Genomic DNA, 18,479 nt, shown 5'->3' with positions numbered 1-18,479 from the left:
CCTAATAGACCCATTGCCAAATCTGTTTCTTCAGGCCAGCCATCGAAAACCCTTGGAGAAAACATTTTAAGCGACAAGTGATGACGTTACGTAGGCATGGACTTATTCAGCAAGCTTGAAGCACCTCCTCTGTGTTGGATACTTTAAGTTCTTAAATTCTCACAGCACATCACACGAGTTTACAGACGAAGAAACTAGCCTCGGAGTGATTGGGTAACCCGTCCGGATCCTAAAGGGAAGGCGAGCGAGGGCAATACTGGGTAGACGCAGCCAGAAGTGGTAGATGAAAAGGTTGCTCCCAGGTCTTTTTCCGGCTCCTTCTGTTGTACCACGCGGTCTAGAAATCGTACCAAAGTTCTGCCCTTCAAGAGCTTTTAACTTGGAGAAGGAACCAAACCATATAGTCTGTAGGGAAAACCATAGTATGAAGTAGAAGGAGCAAAGTGCCATAAGGCTTGTCCAGGTGGCTAGTTGTAGGAATTCAAAAAAGAGGGGAGATCACTCCAAGCCGAAGCTTACAGATGTTATATGTCAATTGTATCTCAGTAAAGTTCAAAACCAATCTTTGTGAAAACTAACATTTGGGCTGCTTAAGAGCAGTTGGGGCGGAGTTGGTAGGGAGGAAGGGAAAATAGTCACGTGGTGAAGCAGGGCAGCTAAAAGCCCAGAAATGAGAGTCTTGTTTTTGGAGTGAAGTTTAGGAAGGAGAGTTGAGGAAAATCACTTTGAAAAGAGAGCTCGGGACTCGATCTTGGAGGGTCTTGGTTTTACGACTATTGAGTTGTATTCTACCTGCAGAGGGAAAGCCACTGAATATTTTTGAGTTGGGAATTGCCCAAATCAGGGCAAAACGCAGGCAAAAGCCCGGGATTTAACTCTGAAAGTCGTGTCTCATTGGAAATTCAGATAAGAATTAGAAAAAGTGAGGGGCGCCTGGGTGGCGCAGCCGGTTAAGCGTCCGACTTCAGCCAGGTCGCGATCTCGCGGTCCGTGAGTTCGAGCCCCGCGTCGGGCTCTGGACTGATGGCTCGGAACCTGGAGCCTGCTTCCGATTCTGTGTCTCCCTCTCTCTCTGCCCCTCCCCCGTTCATGCTCTGTCTCTCTCTGTCCCAAAAATAAATAAACGTTGAAAAAAAAATTAAAAAAAAAAAAAGAATTAGAAAAAGTGTAGTAATTGGCCTTCAAAAAAAATCACTGAAGAAAAACTAATCTCTATACCATTTGAGCTCAACAATGAAATGCACTTGGAATTACAGAATAATATTCACGCGCTTGCTTGAATTTCGAAGTTAGAATTTATTAGCACACATCTTCCACGAATATACTGTCTACTGCCTACTTCCCCAAACTGAAAAATGTCCCCAAATGTATGGGCTTTTTTTTTTTTTTTCATTATCATTCTCTACTTCCTCCAAACACAGTAGCAAAACCAAATTAAATTTAAATTCTCCTTCATGACAGAAAGGAAATTCTAAGGGATAAGATTTTGTCAAGTACAATTGAGTTTGGGAGGGTCACAAGCCATTGTGATATCAGAGATTTTTTTCACCCCCTGAGAACCAATTTTTGTCCCCTTAGGCGTGAGATTCCCCCCCTTGGGAATGCATGAGACAGGCCCAAGCTTGCTTCGGCATTCTATTTTGATAGACACAGTGGAAGCTCGAATGTCTGGTGAAGTCTGTGCCACAGAAAAGGAGGAGAGATAACAACCTCCAGGCCCAATACGCTGACAATTGACAGAAATGCCACCTGGGAGGTTAGATGCAGAGATCACACAGGACACGCGGGAACTATCAAGAAAGGCAATCTCATTGGAGCATCACGGTCAGTAACATGTTGGTGGATCGTATTCCCCTCTAGCTACCAGTGCTTCCTGCGCAATAATTTATACTATCATTTTTTACTACGCATTCAGCCAGGCGATGGCCACAGAAAGGCAAGAGAACGCTCCATGAACGCCCCACAAAACCAAACATGCGTAATATTCTTCTGAAGCCTCGAGATGACAGTGTTTCCAACCTACCTCACTCATAAAGGCGATGTTTCTTTATGGGACAGCTGCGAAAATATTCATTTTAACCAACTAGATAGGTATCGTTTGGAGAAACCTCAGTTATAATGATTTGAAACAACAACAACAACAACAACGACAAACAGTGATAATTTAGAAGATCAGAGTGGTTGAGCGTATAGTTTTTAGCAACAATTTTTTTGTTGTTGGGAGTGTCTGTTGTTTGAAGAATAGCCGGGGTCTTCACTGGATAAAGAGTGCTCTATGCCCAAGGAACACTCTTCCAGAAATTCTACCACAAAGCCTTCCTTTCCGTTAATGAGCACGAGGGTGTTGCTTCTAGGTTAGCTTTCGACGGAGCTCAAAACGCAAAGGTTTTGAAATGAACGGGGATGCAGATTTCCAAAGAAAAGAGAAATGAACACCTTTCTTCCCCTTTCACCAACCAGATATGACAAATATATGACAAAAAGCCTGGTTTTATTGTGTTGTTGTTCGTAGTTCCCTCGGAGCAAGAGATATTGTCTAACTTGAGGATTCTATTTTTTACTGGAATAATAAGATGTCACCGGGAGAACGTTACTTTATTGGGGAAAAAAAAATTTTTTTTTTGACTTGTCTACCACAGTGTCACATAGTTCGTAGCTGTGTGTTTCCTGGTTAAAAGGCACTAACTTTTTCAACGTTTGCTGCTCATTTTGTGAACCAGATCAGGGTAAGGAAATTGCAATATTTAAGAACAGCTGTAGACGGTACTTAAGGGATTGTCTGATTTTCTGTCAGTTCTGCTCATAACCTGTGGGCTGCTTTATTATTTAAATCTCTCTATGCATGAAGACTCTGCTTTCTGATACTGAGGCACGTCTTCCTAAGCCACCTGAATACAAAAAGGGCTTTTTAAAGTTTTTTAATGTTTTTTTTTTTTTTTTTGAGACAGAGAGAGACAGAGCCTAAGCAGGGGAGGAGTGGAGAGAGAGGGAGACACAGAATCCAAAGCAGGTTCCAGGCTCTGAGCCGTCAGCACAGAGCCTGACTCGGGGCTCGAACTCACGGACCTTGAGATCGTGACCTGAGCCCAAGTCGGACGCTCAACCGACTGAGCTGCCCAGGTGCCCCCCCAAAAAGGGATTGTTTTAGGTGACTGTGGGGTCTCCCCTGCCAGAGTTCTTATGCAAAAACAGTATTTATTTCTGACCCAGTATTTATTCATCCTGGGCCAGATAGGGTCATCCTGTCTTTCAGGAGACGGACTGTTATCTCTTGTATTGGAGAGAGTAAAGCTCCATGGCGATTGCCACTCTCTCCAGTACGTTCTGAGCACTAAAGGCTCCAGCCTTGCTTGGCCTGACTGGGGACTCTGAAATCTCAAGGATCCTGCATGTATTCCCATGCCCAGGTTCTGGAATAGCACCTGTGACTCACAGCCCATGGAGTGAGAGAAAGATTCTGGGCTTGGCTCTAAACTTTATATGCTATTGGGGCGCCTGGGTGGCGCAGTCGGTTAAGCGTCCGACTTCAGCCAGGTCACGATCTCGCGGTCCGTGAGTTCGAGCCCCTCGTCAGGCTCTGGGCTGATGGCTCAGAGCCTGGAGCCTGTTTCCGATTCTCTGTCTCCCTCTCTCTCTGCCCCTCCCCCGTTCATGCTCTGTCTCTCTCTGTCCCAAAAATAAATAAACGTTGAAAAAAAAAATTTTTTAAACTTTATATGCTATAAACTGTCTTCAACTTTTTCTATAAGTCACAGTCATTTTTTTTTCTTTTTTTTGCATAGGTTTGCAGCTCCGAGGTCTACAAAAAGAATTATGTAGGCACACCCATAATTTGGAGGGGTCCATGGTCTCATTCAGGCAGGCCTTGAAAAACAAATGTTAATATAAAAGCAACCAGACTGATACTTAGCCGGTCTGGCTGGGGGTGGCTATATTGGTCATTTTATTGCTGCCTTCCTTCCTGAGTGGCTGTTACCTGCAGTGTATCTGTTGCTCGATAGTTTGATTATCTTCCCCGAAACATATGCATTATCTGGTAAGTCTCTGTCGTATCCGTTTTTAAGCCTCATCTGTTTTTAGGTGCATTTGGCAATAGTTGGATGATGTTCATAGTGATAGAAAAATACCAGCTTTGTAAAGCTGAATTTTCAGTAACACACTCTTCTCTCCTTGGTCCAAAAGCAACACCATCTAGAACAAAGGGTAGGACCAAGAGTCAGAAGCGCTGGCTCTGCACAGCAGAGTGGCCTGTTGAACTCGCCAGACCCTATAACCAGGTTGCTGGCTCCAAGCACAGTTCTGTGTTTTGCTAGTACACGGCCCGGGGCAAAGCTCCACGCTGGTAGATGGGATAAATATAACGTGTACCCCGCAGGGCGCGGATCATCGCAAGGATTAAATGAGTCAATCTACATAAAGAACCTAGAAGAGTGTCTGGCTTGACAGTAAGTGCTTTATAAAGATCTGTTACGTGGCTTTGATCCTGACTTTGTCACCGAGGAGCAGGTGGGGGGCAGACTCTCCAGGTGTCAATCTCGTATGAACAATGGCTGAAACCATTTAGCTTCCTAAATGGTTTTCTTTTCTTTCCAAATAAGGCACCTTGCAAACACCTAAGAGAAGTCACTCAGAGTAGGGGGAAAATGAATCATCAAAACAGGACACTCTGCCGCTCGAATGGAGATGCCGTTCATAATTAAGATCTCCGCTGGGACACAGGGCATCGGCCAGACCAGTATGGGAGATCCACATGGAGCCGGTAATGTCGTGAGCGTCCGTAGACAGGAGATGGGAGATTTTGGCTTTGGAGACATGAGGGGGTGGGGATATTGTTTCAGGTCATAAGAGTGGCATTCGAATGGCACACAGTTGAAACAACAATTGCCGAAAGGCGCCACACGCTTTCGCAACATTGCTCTCCAATTATTCCCAGGGCCACAGCTAGAAGGGGGATCAATATCACTAAAGAAACAGACTTGGATAAACATAAGTTATGTGGATTTTTTTTTTTATCTCTGCTGAGTTTTCTGTTATAAAGCTACCTTCACTATCCTGAGAGAGGCAGTTTTCCCCATTACTGATGGAAAGTTAAGTCTCCTCATAAGTAGGATTTCCCTTCCAGAAATTCAAAACGAGAAAAAGTAGCAGACCATGCAGTTTTGTGCCAGCGAACAGCTTTTTCCAAAGATTTGAACGGAATAATTTGTTTTTCATGGTTTATAAGTAGCAGATAAAACCTACATGGAAAATCAGACAAGAAGAAATGGAAAATAAGACGCAGAATCTGGAATCGTAACCTTAAAAAGCAATTTGTTTTATTTCAGCCGTGCCCAGAAAGCACTTGAGGTTAACAAGTGAGTATTTCTACTGGAAGAATCAGTTACAATCAGGTCACCAGCTTAGAGAAGACGTAGGCGGAAGTTTAGACACCAAGTCTATCATTTTAAACGTGCTTTGTCAGCAAAACTGTCAGGGACAGACTGTTGACTTAAAGTGATTATGAGAGGGTAAAATATCAAAGAGGAAGATGAAGCGTTTGTGGAAAGGCCCCTCTTAAGATCGGGAGCAGCCGAGGGTCTCCATATGACACACTTGCGCATTCCTTGGGGAGCGGGTTTTGAGCTCCTTGACTCCTTCCTACGTCAGTCTCACGTGGAAAAAAAGAAAACCCAAAAACAAAACAGAAACTAGCTTCCTCTTGAAGTCCTTGCTCTTGGCTACAGGGACCCGGGCCACACATTTAATCTGGTGCAAAGTGTTGTTTAGGATGACAGAGACATGGTAATATTCTGCTTTCCCACTGCAAGCTGGATGTGAAAGTCTGTAACAGTACTATTCGAACTTCTCATTGAACAATCAACAACAAATAAAAACCTGGAGCCCTCGACCCTGGCACCAATGGACAGATTCTGCGTGGATCATCTTAGCTCACCTGGGAATGGATTATTTTTTTCCTAGAAGTTTATTTGAGTCCGAAAGATTTAATTGTTAATTCAGTGTCTATTATCGTCTTATATAGGTGCTTAATAACGACTAGAGCTGACAAACCTTTGGATCCATATGAGCTGTGGCATTCAGAAGGATATTATTTCCTGCTAGGTTAGTAACTGAGTTTTTGCAGTGGGTTTTACTTGGTAGCTCATTTGATCCATTTGGTTTGATCATTTAGATGTTTCAAGCCACCAAATATGGCCTTAGGTTTCACAAATGTTGTGTCTATTTCCTTAGCAACCAAATGGTTCTGAGACCTGTTTTTTTTTTTTTTTTTTATCTGTAGGTCATTGCCATCACTACAGGGGGAACTCCCCCCTCAAACTTTTCTTCTTAAATTGGAGCTGTTGCTTGAACAAAAGCCTGAAAGGATGGGTCTTGGAAAATTTGCTGAACACGCAGCTGTAACATAAGGCTGAAGCGATCCATGTCAACAGTTAGCTGGGTGCATTCATTGGTTTGTGTCTGTGTTGAAGACAGCCTGTAGACGGAAGGCACTTGGTTTTAGCCCTAGACCATTCAGTGCCTTGTTCCATTTCCTTTACCACATGCATGTTAGTGTTTATCTCTCTGAGTCATGAGAACTATAAAATGCTGTCCCTTTTCCTATCAAAGATTTGAAAAATATCTTTTGCCACGTGTTAGGTATAGAGAATTCTTTTGGACACAGACTTTTAAATCCAGTCTTCCCATGGAACTACCATTGATATCAGATATTAAGGTGAAGACAGTTTACTGTTCATGGAAGTGTAGCTCTCAGGAGGGCCCAAGGTCATCCCAAGGCTCAGTTGTAAAATCAGAAGATACTAGTGTGTGTGTGTGTGCGTGTGTGTGCGCGCGTGCCTGTGTGTGTGCACATGTGAGACAGAGAGAGAGGGAGAGAAGGAGAGAGAGATTGGGTTGGGAAAGGTACCATCCACTGGATGTTTAGCCTCATTGTCACGTTTTTCTTCTTTATGACTAAAAGAATCAAGCTCATGGAAAAAAATTTGATAATGTCTCCATTTTTCAAAATCTGGCGTGAATTCAGAGAAGCTAAGTCATCTGCCAAGAAATTTACAGCCGAGAGGTGGTAGAACCAAGATGCGAAGTCAAGTTGGCCTGTTGCCAAAGTCTAGTACACTATATGCTGTTTCCCAAGGAACATTCTAAGAACCGAGTTCTTTTCCCGCTTGCAGATGTCAGGTAGGCTGCGCAGGTAGAAGGTGCTAAATGCAGATATTGTCAACGGCAAGTGAGTGAGGTAGAATTTGGGGGAGATTAAAGCTTTCCTGGACACCCGAATTACATCCTAGGCATAGGTCTTGTCTCTCAATATGGCTTCTAGAAATATTAAGCATCAGAAGCTCTAGTGATGGTGTGAATCATAGGAAGTGCTAAGCTAAAACACTGAATGAGTCATTCTTTCCGGAAACAATGGCATTTATGTCTCTAAAACTCTTGGTGGGCTTCTGCAGATGGGGTAGAATAAGAACTACTTAAATTTCACCACTACTACCTACTGCTAAACACTAAAATAAACGTACTGCTATTAATACAAAATAGCTTTCTCTTTTTGAAAAGTTGTTATCAACACGTTGAATTATTTGCTTATTGAAACACTGAATAGCATGCCACACGCCTTCTGGGTGTAAGATAAATGTTAATGACAATAAATATAGTGGTACCCGATCTTTTTACTGTCTGATCTCACTCACACCATCCCTCTCGTGTCCTGGGTCTACAACAAACCTGGTGCTTGGAGAGCTAGCAGGTTCTAGAGACTTGGGGGTGGGATAAATAGAACCTAACCAGCAGTTGGACGTGCCACGAAGGGTGGGGGCATCAAAGTCAATTCTGAAGGTTTAGCCCTGGTGATAAGGGAGCCGGTGGTGCCATGACCAGAAATAGGAAAGCTGGAAAGCCTGATAAAAGATGATGGATTCGGGGCACCCGGGTGGCGCAGTCGGTTAAGCGTCCGACTTCAGCCAGGTCACGATCTCGCGGTCCGTGAGTTCGAGCCCCGCGTCGGGCTCTGGGCTGATGGCTCAGAGCCTGGAGCCTGTTTCCGATTCTGTGTCTCCCTCTGTCTCTGCCCCTCCCCCGTTCATGCTCTGTCTCTCTCTGTCCCAAAAATAAATAAACGTTGAAAAAAAAAAAAAGATGATGGATTCAATATGGGACATATTTTCCTTGAGGTTTCTGGGGGTGATGTCCTGACGGATGTGTTTGTGAACCCGTTGAAAACATGGCCAGACCTATGAGATGGGCTTGCCTGGAGGTCCAGTACTGCCTGTCATGGGCCTATGGCATTCGAGGCAAAAGTGGGGAGATTCCCAAAGGGGAAGAGTTGGACCAGAGGGGGAAGAGTCTAGAACAGAGTCTAGGATACATCTGGGGTAAGGGTGAGGGAAGAGGAGTAGAATTGTGGGAAACTGTGGAAGGAATTGTGGAGAAAGGAGTAATAATACAAGATCTGAAATCACCATAGGGTGAAAAGTAGGGCCAAGGGGTGGGATAATTTTTCTTTTCTTTTCTTTTCTTTTCTTTTCTTTTCTTTTCTTTTCTTTTCTTTTCTTTTCTTTTTTCTTTTCTTTTCTTTTCTTTTTTGAAGTTTCATTATTTATTTTAATGAAGAGGGAGAGAGAGTACGGGAGTGTATGTATGTGCACAAGCAGGAGAGGGGCAAAGAGAGTGGGAGACAGAGAATCCCAGACAGGCTCCGCACTGTCAGCGCTGAGCCTGCTGTGGGGCTCCAACTCACTAACGATGAGATCATGACCTGAGCTGAAATCGAGAGTCGGACACTTAACCATCTGAGCCACTAGGAGCCCCAGGGGTGGGATAGTTTTCTTTCAAAGGATGAGATGGTCTCATCCTCGTTGGCTCTAGAGTAGCAAATAAGTGAGCTCAATCTCAGTACGTCGTTGTGGACCAGAGTGTCCCACGCGAAGTCAGAAAAGAAGGGAGAGCATTGTTAAGAACCCCAGAATCACACTTCGTTTGCCACATAACTCATCTGTGGAGGAGAACGTCTCGCTGGCCCCGACTCTTTTGGAGGAGACATCGCAACCCACTGTTCAGAAGGAAGTGGGGGCAAGGGGAAGAGGAAAAGGAAGATGGCAGCTCTCAGGGATGGCTGAGTGAGCAAGAAAGGCATTTGAAGACAAAAGACAGAGCAGGTGGAGTGGGACCAAGGGTGGAGGAGAGCAGAGAAGGAAGAGGGGTGGACGAAGAGCTGACATAGCAGTTCTAGAGGAAGCAGGGGTGTTTGAGCGGGGAGCACAATACTTGCTACATCTCTGGAAACTGATGGAGCAAATGCAATATTCCTTAGAAAGACGGCATGTAAGGGTGCAGCGAGACCACGTCTCAGGAAGGAAGAAGTGAACAGGTGCTTTCTTCAGTACTCACTACTCTTCTCAGGAGTACAGGAGGGAGAGGATTTTCCGAGAGGAGAGGCTGGCTGGAACCTAGGGTCAGGCTGAGAACAGCTTGCAAAGAAGGAGGAGCACGGTAGGGTGTTTCGCGTGGATAAACTGGATATGGGACTCAGGGGTTAGAATAAGACAATGTGTGCCCAAGTGGTTTTGGGGTTCCAACAATGCTTAGGATACTGAGAGTAAAAAGCAGAGAAAGTAAGTTGGAGGGATTGTACGAGGAAGGCGACTTGCGGCCATCGTTACGTGTAACCGAGTAGTGACAGCGAGGGACTTGGAACTCAGCTGAAAGGCAGGGGGGATTGCATGTGAAAACCTTTTATTTCCCCGTGGCCCCATCACAGTGTCGTGCAACGGGGTTGATGGGGAGTTACAGGCTGTTGGTGTGATGGAACCTAGGGTCTGGCTCATTATGGCCGGCCAATTATCAAGGGTGCTGGCTTGAGTGCCGGGGTGGCCAGGGGCATCTGGGGTCACCGCGGAGGCGGCAAGTGCAGTCAGTAGGAGTGAGGATGGTAGGCTGAAAGGAGTAGAAGCTGTGGATGGAGGAACATTCCAGAATGTGAGATCGCGGAGACGGTACCATTTTCACTTGGGGAGCCGGTAGCCCCTGGTGAGGATGAAAACACTTCTAGGCCGACTGTGCTTCACCCCCACCCTGATTCCCTACTGCAAAATTTACATTTCTCTAAACGCATTTAGGGAAAGGTGTCTGGTGGTCCATCTGAGATACAACTGTTTGACCAGACTCTTTAGACTGATCATTTACAACCTTGCACGCTGCCCACTGTGTCACCTTCTAGCCTGCCCCACAGTAACTTCCAGTGCTCTTTCCATCAAATCACGCCTAGCCGTGTGTCACAGATGGGCACCGTTTGTTTTCTCAACCCTGGAAGTTGGAAGGTCAAGATTCAACATTGTGCACGAAGATTTCGGTGTGGAGGAGGTTCCAAAATCAAGACCAGGAATGACTAATTCCACCAGAGGGGGGCAGGAGGTGATGTGGAGGAAACAGCAAACGAGCCATGGTCCCTGTAGTGTCCCCCAAACGTTCATGTCTACCGGGCATCTCAGAATATAATCCTACCTAGAAATAAGGTCTTTGTAGATGTGATCAGTTTGAGTCACACAAGATCAGGGTGGGCTCTAAATCTAATGACCGTATCTTCGGAAGAAGAGGAGAAGACACACAGAGACACAGGGAGGGGGTCGTGGGAAGACAGGGACAGAGCCTGGGTATCGCACCCACAATCCAAGGGGCGTCCACGATTGCCAGGAGCCACGAGAAGCAAGGAAACGTTCTTCCCTAGAGCCTTGGATGGGGGCGTGGCCCTGCAAACACTTCGATTTTGGACTTCGAGCCTCTAGAATTGTGAGACAATACATTTCTGTTGTTTTAAACCACCCTGTTTTCGAGAACTCGTTCCAGCAGCCCTAGGAAACCAACAGAGTCCTCAGACCCTGATGACTAAGGTTTTCACTGCCCAGCTGGGAAACTTCTCCCAGGAGGCCACGTTGCCCCTGGAGCCTGTCCCGATGTAACCAGCGTGATTTAAAGCCTCGGGAAGCCTTGCCCCAGAAGGCTTCATGCCCAGGTAAGTGTACTTCTTTGGCAGGCCCTTGTCATTACAATGGCCGCCCCAGGGCCGTTGTTTTGACTACACTGCTGGTTTCTAAACTCCCCACTGTGTGGTTTCCAGGTCAGACAGTCAGGCTTTGTTCTGTGAATCACTGCCCGGAGAGAGTCAATTAAATGTCGCTAGGCTGCCTTGCGGCCTGGCTTCAGTGGCTTAGCGAGAACAGGGGCATTTAGCGAGTTTCTGAGGAAAGCCAGACGTGAGGGGGTGGGGGGGTGGGGGGGGGGGAGACGGGGCGCTGACATGGGGCAGGGAGCACAGATTAGGGAGCTCAAGACGGCGGTGACGGATGAAGGCACCGGGAGCTCAGCTTCCCGGCTTGGGAAGCAGCTGTTGACTCCGCCACGCTATTTCAGGACCCGAAAGGGAAAGTGAGGGGCTTTGGGAAACCTCTTGGAAGAGGCCTCGCGTCAAAGGGAGAGGAGGCATGTGTGAGCCTCGCCATATTTCTGCTTCGGGACTGGGAAAGAGTCACAGTGTGCGCCTGGTCGGTGATCTTTCTGGTGGGAGGTTTCCTTTGAAGTCTGACATCACTGAAACACTTCTCATAAAACCAAAAAGGAAAAAAAAAGAGGATCCCCTGCTGGCTAGGAGGGTACCAAAGAAAATGGAAATGAGAAACAGTTAACAGCTCTCGGCAGAAACAGGAACGGGCAGAACCTGAAGCCGGTCGGGGAGAGAAAGGGAAGAGACAAGACAAGATCCCTGCACGGGCCTGGCTTCGTGGCAGGCTTGCTCCCCGGGGTGGGGGCAAGAGTCCTGTGTGAGACCAGGCATCCCAGACGGAGGAACGGGTCAGCTCCCACCCTGCGCGCCCTGGGGTCCCGGGCAAGTCACAGAGACGCTCGGAACCTCGGTCTCTTCTTCCTAGGACGGGGGGATTCCTGCCGGCCCCGCCTTCCCTCGCAGGATTGTGTAGGGCTCAGGGGAGACAGTGTGCGAAACCACTCTGTCACTTTCTAAGGATCCTGTAAGTATAGACGAAGAAGGATGGGCCCCCCGCTGCACCTGGTTCCAGGACGCCTTCGATATCCTGTTTGCCCGAACCATGTCAGGCGCCGGCTCAGGATCTCCGTAGAAGCCCCGCTCCAGGAGCCCCGGTGGGTTAGAACTGTCTCCTTTCCCTGCAATACATTCATGACACAGCCGGTAGGGAACAGGGATGGAGAGAGAGAGAGAGAGAGAGAGGGAGAGAGAGACTGGCGATGCTCCTTTTCCAGAGCATCATGAGGGCAGTCCCCTGCCCCACCATCTACCCAGGGGCCTCTCCTTTGGAGCATGAGCGGGGCCCAGATGGCCCAGCGTGGTGCAGACCCCAGGGAAGGGGATGCCCGAGGCCTGGCCACCCAGTCTTCAGCCCTGGCCCATGCTTCTCTCTGAGCGGAGAGAGGTACCTTCGAAGACTGTGCTCTGAGCCCCCACTTTTCTTCCTTCAGCTGCAAGGGCCTGTCCTTCCGTCTCTCTCCACCAACATCTCCTAGATGCTACCTTCTGCCACGAAGCCTGTCCCGAGCCTGCTGCAGCACCTTGCGGGTCCTCCGGGTGCCACCTCCTGTTGCTTCTGTCCACTGCTTGGATCAGCCCTCCCCTGCCCACTCCCTAACTATAAGGACCCCCCCTAACTGTGAGGACCAGTAGCGGATGATTCAGCTTATTATGATTATTATTCGGGTGGCCTTCTCCTATGCCCTAATCTTATCCAAGATGCAATATCCTGCAAGTGATGGCTAATAGTTGGCGGATTCTGATACACTAGCTAATAGCGGGCAGGGCAGCTTTGAGCCCCTGGGAAGGAGACTAGAGGTGTGTTTATCCAGGCTCTGGGGCTCCCAGGTCCTCAAAAGGGAGCGGTACCAACGGGCGTGGGGTCAAGTAAGTGGGGAGGTCTAGAACACTTGCCTTTGGCGCCTCCAGCTCTCCTTATACTGACCTTCATCACTCTACCTTCTTTGGGGCAGCCTCTTGGTTCATACTAAAGTGTAAATGGCTAATAGTTTACCCTTCCCTGGGGGAGTCGCCTTCTCAGAGCTTACCTAAAGTTAAAGTGAAGTCCTGGGGCTGTCCTAGCGGTCACTGGGGGCGGGGAGGGGGAGAGTAAAGTACTTGTCTAGGATGAGGAATTTTCCAGGCTTCTGAAATCACCCCCTGGGGAAGCTGCCTGGTGTGGTGTGCCCCTCCGTTAAGGTAGTTTCTCTCATTCCGGGCTGCTTAGGACACTGATCCCTTTCTCTCTGGACCCTCCCTACTCAGCCTAACTTGAAAGATACCAGATTCCCCCAAAACAGCTTCAGGGAAAAGTATGGAAGTCTGTGGGTGGCAGGCATGCCTGTTGCAGCAGAATTTAAATGTCTTCGTGCTGTAAAACTTGGAATGTCTACTATGGGTTCTTACTGTGCTGTTTGGCTTCCTATAGGCAGCGGGCGAAGGGAACGTCCAGGTTCACGGTCTAACGATGCTGCCTTCCCTTCTGCAGACCGCTGGCGACTCCCCGGGGCCCTGCCTTGCCAATGGGGAGACGTGGCCCCCTGGATATGCTTCCGGGCACCAAATTACTTACCCTCTCTCTGCTTCAGTTTCCTCATCTGCCAGGGGTTCCTGCTCAGAGGGTGGCAGGAGGAGGAAAGGAAATGACATGCACAGAACACCCAGCTCAGGGGTGAAAGCACAGTAGATGAGTTCTTTTTTTTTTTTTTTTTTTTAATTACAGTTGCTAGGGTCATTTCCTGTTCTGAGCTTCTGTGACTCTAGATTTATTTTTCTGTCTATGGACTAACTCACGCTTCTGAGGTTCTATCCCTTTGCTGTTTTGCTGACCGACTCCCTTCCTGAGAGGTTGCTCTGAATATCACTTTCATTCCGAGAGCCCTGACCATCTGGAGGGACCAGATGGGACAACATATCAAGGTGGAACATCAGTGGCGCAGGGGACATAGGGAGGTCCTTTTCTTTCAGCCAGAAACTCTACGATGAGTTTGCTTACGATGCAAGTGAGATCTAGACTCTACCAACTATGGAGGGCTTGCAGACAAGGTGACTCCTTCTAGAAGCTTCCCCGGGGAGGAGCAGGAATCTTCAGAATGGGAGAGCTGCGTGGGGGTGACAGTGGGTCACCTGCATGTCTAGGCTTCTTATCGAAGAGAATCAGGAGTGGGTGTTTGTTACGGTTGGGAGAAATCAGCAAATATGATAAGTCTAGTCATCAGCATAGATCAGAAGGATGGGTTTGAGTCAAAAGCTTTCAAGATGGTGTGCCTCATTTTCTAGTGGCTATTGTGTCATGACACAATGACATGCACACAGACACATGTCCGGGATGCCTCAATTAATGGACACGACACTGGGACACAGGGAATGGATTTCTGTTGACATTTTCCCTAGAAAAGGACAGGAACTCAGCAACTTTGTCATGGGACGTATCGGCACGGTGTTGCATTTGGGATCAGAATGCCTCACGCAGCTCATGTGTTTGCTCCTAGGGCTGGACAATGTAAGAGAACGCTGAAGCATTCTGACCCACCAGGAGTTTAGGGAACTGTCGATGCCGCAGACTGGAAGAATGTCGTGCCCCTTGGCCCCGAAGTCATGCTATTTCCTAAAGCCCAATGGCGTGGTATTTGGAGGTGGGGCCTTTGGGAGGTGATTAGGTCCTGAGGGAGGAGCCCTCCGCAATGATATTTGTGCCCCTATAAAAGAGACCCCAGAGAGCTCCCTTGCCTCTTCCACCATGTGGGGCTACAATGACAAGACAGCCAACCATGAGCCAGCAAGAGGGTTCTCCCTAGACATTGACTCTGTCAGCATCTTGATCTTGGACTTCTCAGCTTCCAGAACTATGAGAAATAAATGTCTGGTGTTCGTATGCTGTCCAGTCTATGATATTTCTGTCATAGCAGCCTGAATGGACTAAGACAGCTGAGGGCTAGACGTGACCTTGGAAGCCTCCGTGGGCTACAGGGCTGGTGAAGTCCAGCGTCCTGCCTCCTGTGATTCCACCTCACCTGCTTCTCTCCTTATATCCCAGCTGCACTCTTGTCTTGGGCTTTACCATCCCGACCAAGGGGGGCATTTTCTGAATATGCCAGCCCCCTTCCAGCCCCCAGGCCCTTGAACATGCCCTTGCCTCCATCGGCAGCTCCTTTTCCCTTCTCTTCCTTTGGCTACGTTCTAGATAAAGGATAATCGTACCTGCCATCATCCCCTCAGACAGGTTGGGTGTCCCATCCTATGCTTCCTGGCCGGCACTCTGGGTCAGTTCTCTTGTCTGTCATCCCCCTCAGGGTCCTCGATGACAGGGCTGTCCATTGACATCTGTGAAGCATCTATGAGTGCTTCCTTGGCTGAGTTTATCTCCCCGGACTACATAGCTCACCAATACCAGTGCCTTTAGCCCAACAGGGCAGTGCTACTACGGTTCTTCGTTTGCAGACGGGGAAGCAGAGGCACAAAGAGGTTATATGACTTGCCTGAGGTCACACAAGTAATAAGTGATGTGAATGGGGGGGAGCACCTCTGGTGTCCCGATGGCCTGAACTGGGTTGGGTAGCGTCTCCCAAAATTCATGCCCGCGCAGAACCTCGGAGCATGACCTTCTCTACGTAGAGGGTCTTTGCAGGAGTAACGAGATACGACAGGGTCACGCTAGGTCTGTATCCAGCGGCCGGTCTCCTCGTGAGAAAACAGAGATAACGCAGAGGGGAGAAAGACGGCCATGCTCACGGGCAGAGAGACTGCGGTGACGGAGTCAGAAGCCAGGGAATGCCACTGTTGGCAACCAGCAGAAGTGAGGAAGAGGCAAGGAAGGATCCTCCCGTAAACCCTTCAGACGTGGAGTGGCCCTACTTGATTTCAGACTGCTGGCCCCCGGAACTGTGAGAGAGAACAATTTCTGTTGCGTTCAGCTGCCCGGTTGGCGGTCATTTGGTACGGCGGGGCCACAGGAAAGTAATAAACTACCTCGCAGGGAGCGAAGGGAGTGGTTTCTCGGGGGGCTGTGGCATCCACACCCTCTCCCAGGAGCGGGGAGAGGGCCAGGGGGCCTGCTTCCCCCGGAAGTTCTGCCCAAGGATGGGCGCGGTGGGAGATTCCCGCCCCGCTCGCATGCTGCACAGGCTTGCCGGTCCCCTCCAAGAGATGGGAGGGACATTTTGGGAGGGACACTGTGCTGGGCTTAAGATGGGAGCCTGGGGCACATTCCGGGCGGCTGGACCTCGGGGAGGCCCAAAGCAGCCCCCCAGCGCCTGTATTTTCCTTCTTAGCAGATGGACCTAGACGCGAACAGGAGCCGGGCACTGTTCTGGGCACTGGGGGTGCTCTGGGCGACGAGGTTGGCCGCAGTCTCTGTCTCCAGGAGATGAGATTCTGCGGGACCAGGAGTCACCCAGAAAAGAAACAAGTGATGATTTCAGAGAGCGGTTAGGGATCTGAAGAAAAACCTCCTTCTCCAAAGATAAGGAGGTTTCACCAAACGCAACAGTATACATAAAAACAAAACACCGAACCGAGTGGCGATGCCCTTGGCCCCTGTCAAGGATCACACACAAATGTTGGCGTGTCGGGCCGGGCAGAGCCGAGACTCAGACGATCCGTGGCCGGCCGGGCTGGGCTTCAGAGGACGGCCTACCTTGTGGCCAGGCTGGCCGTCCAAGTCACTTTCTGCGTGGTGGGGCCGGCAACGAAAAGGATGACTGGGCAGGCAGCCTGCCCGGACCTCAGCGGGAGGGAGAGCCGAGACTCCCCTGGGCCGGTTCCCCAGGCCGAGTTGGCAACAGGGCCCGCAGTTCCCCGAAAGGGCCGCTCTCCTGCCCCGCCAGGAAGAGGGTGTGTGTGTGTGGGGGGCCTTTGGGGAGCACCCGTGAGAGATGCCAAGCACTGGACATGCCTCTTGCCTGGCAGATGCCATCCCCCCCGAGGGTGCTTCTTAGGTGGCTGCTTTGAGAAAGACCCATGGAGCCAACTTCAGGAGGTTTCAAAACTTCCAGGAAGAGCAAGACGCACACTTTCCAAACCTAACACACAAGCCTTAGAAATATCACCCATAAGCATGGATACTTAAAATTTTTTTTAAATGTTTATTTATTTTTGAGAGAGAGGGAGAGAGAGTGTGAGCAGGGCAGGGGCAGACAGAGAGGGAGACACAGAATCCGAAGCAGGCTCCGGGCTCCGAGCTGTCGGCCCAGAGCCCGACGTGGGGCTCGAACTCGCGAACGGCGAGATCGTGACCTGAGCCGAAGTCAGACACTTAGGCACCCAGGCGCCCCAAACATGGGTACTTTTAAATGCACGCAAAGTGACTTAGCTATAGAATAAGATAATTTAAAATACAAAGCACTCTCTTTTTTTATTTTTTGAAAAATTAAAAAATGTTTTACTGTTTATTTTTGAGAGAGAGGGAGACAGAGCATGAGCAGGGGAGGGGCAGAGAGAGAGGGAGACACAGAATCAGAAATCAGGTTCCAGGCTCTGAGCTGTCAGCACAGAGCCCGATGCAGGGCTCAAACCCACAAACTGTGAGATCATGACCTGAGCCAAAGTCGGATGCTTAACCGACTAAGCCACCCAGGTGCCCCTAAACGACAAGGCACAATTAGTGATGGGTAATAGAAACCATTATTTTAGAATAGAACCATTTTGGAAAGAGAAGCAATTCTGGGGTCAGACAAAACTGTGCATCCGTAACTTTCCACCTGATGTGCCTTCTCTGGGCAAACACCCCCCACTCCGATCCAGGGCAGAGTAGAAGGAGAAAATCTGTCCGCTTGCTTGTTGCTAAACACGGACAGCGACTGAGGAGTGTGGGGGGGAAAGACCCGGAATAAATGCAGTGCTCTACCTTTTCCCACACCAATCACTGAGATTCCTCACTGAGTAACCTCCCTCGAAGCTGATTTTTCTCATCTCCTTTGAATATCTCATGGCTTTGGTGGAAGTCATGTTCCCTCTGAAATGGCTGGTGACACGTGGACAGTCTCAAGAGCCCCTTCAGCACCGGGAGATGCTCCTGTCCCCTTCATGAGTGGAGAAGGACAAAATGAAGGCTGTGATTGTAGGACACATGGGAAGTTGTCATTTCGACAATCATCCGATCATTTAACGGTTCCAGAGCAACCAGGAGGAGCTAGCTTTCTTCACCATTGCGGTTTAATTTTTTTTTTTTGAAAAAAAAATTAGAAATGATCTTTGAAGGGCGCCTGGGTGGCTCAGGCGGTAGAACATCTGACTCTTGATCTCGGGGTGGTGAATTCGAGCCCCACAGTGGGTGTAGAGATTGCTTAAGTAATTAAAACTTAAACAAATAATAACACCAACTAAACTCCAGTTAAAAACAATAACCAAGGGATGTCTGGGTGGCTCAGTCGGTTGAGCATCTGACTCTTTTTTTTTTTTTTAATTTTTTTCCAACGTTTTTATTTATTTTTGGGACAGAGAGAGACAG

The 18,479-nt window shown here is 48.6% G+C and overlaps 1 protein-coding gene and 1 long non-coding RNA gene across 5 annotated transcripts in view; one reads left to right on the top strand and one right to left on the bottom strand.

The window, feature by feature from the left end:
- Positions 1 to 18,479, bottom strand: part of RUNX1 (RUNX family transcription factor 1) — a 257,748-nt gene that overhangs the window by 181,287 nt on the left and 57,982 nt on the right. The window lies entirely within an intron of this gene.
- LOC123379868 lies at positions 5,980 to 7,662 on the top strand. Its single transcript, XR_006584816.1, has 2 exons — positions 5,980 to 6,099; positions 6,278 to 7,662. It is a non-coding gene; the product is annotated as an uncharacterized LOC123379868 (long non-coding RNA).

Source organism: Felis catus, chromosome C2, assembly GCF_018350175.1.
Source record: "Felis catus isolate Fca126 chromosome C2, F.catus_Fca126_mat1.0, whole genome shotgun sequence".
NCBI lineage: Eukaryota > Metazoa > Chordata > Mammalia > Carnivora > Felidae > Felis > Felis catus.
Note: the sequence above shows the minus strand (reverse complement) of the source record. Positions and strands in the feature narration are given on the sequence as shown.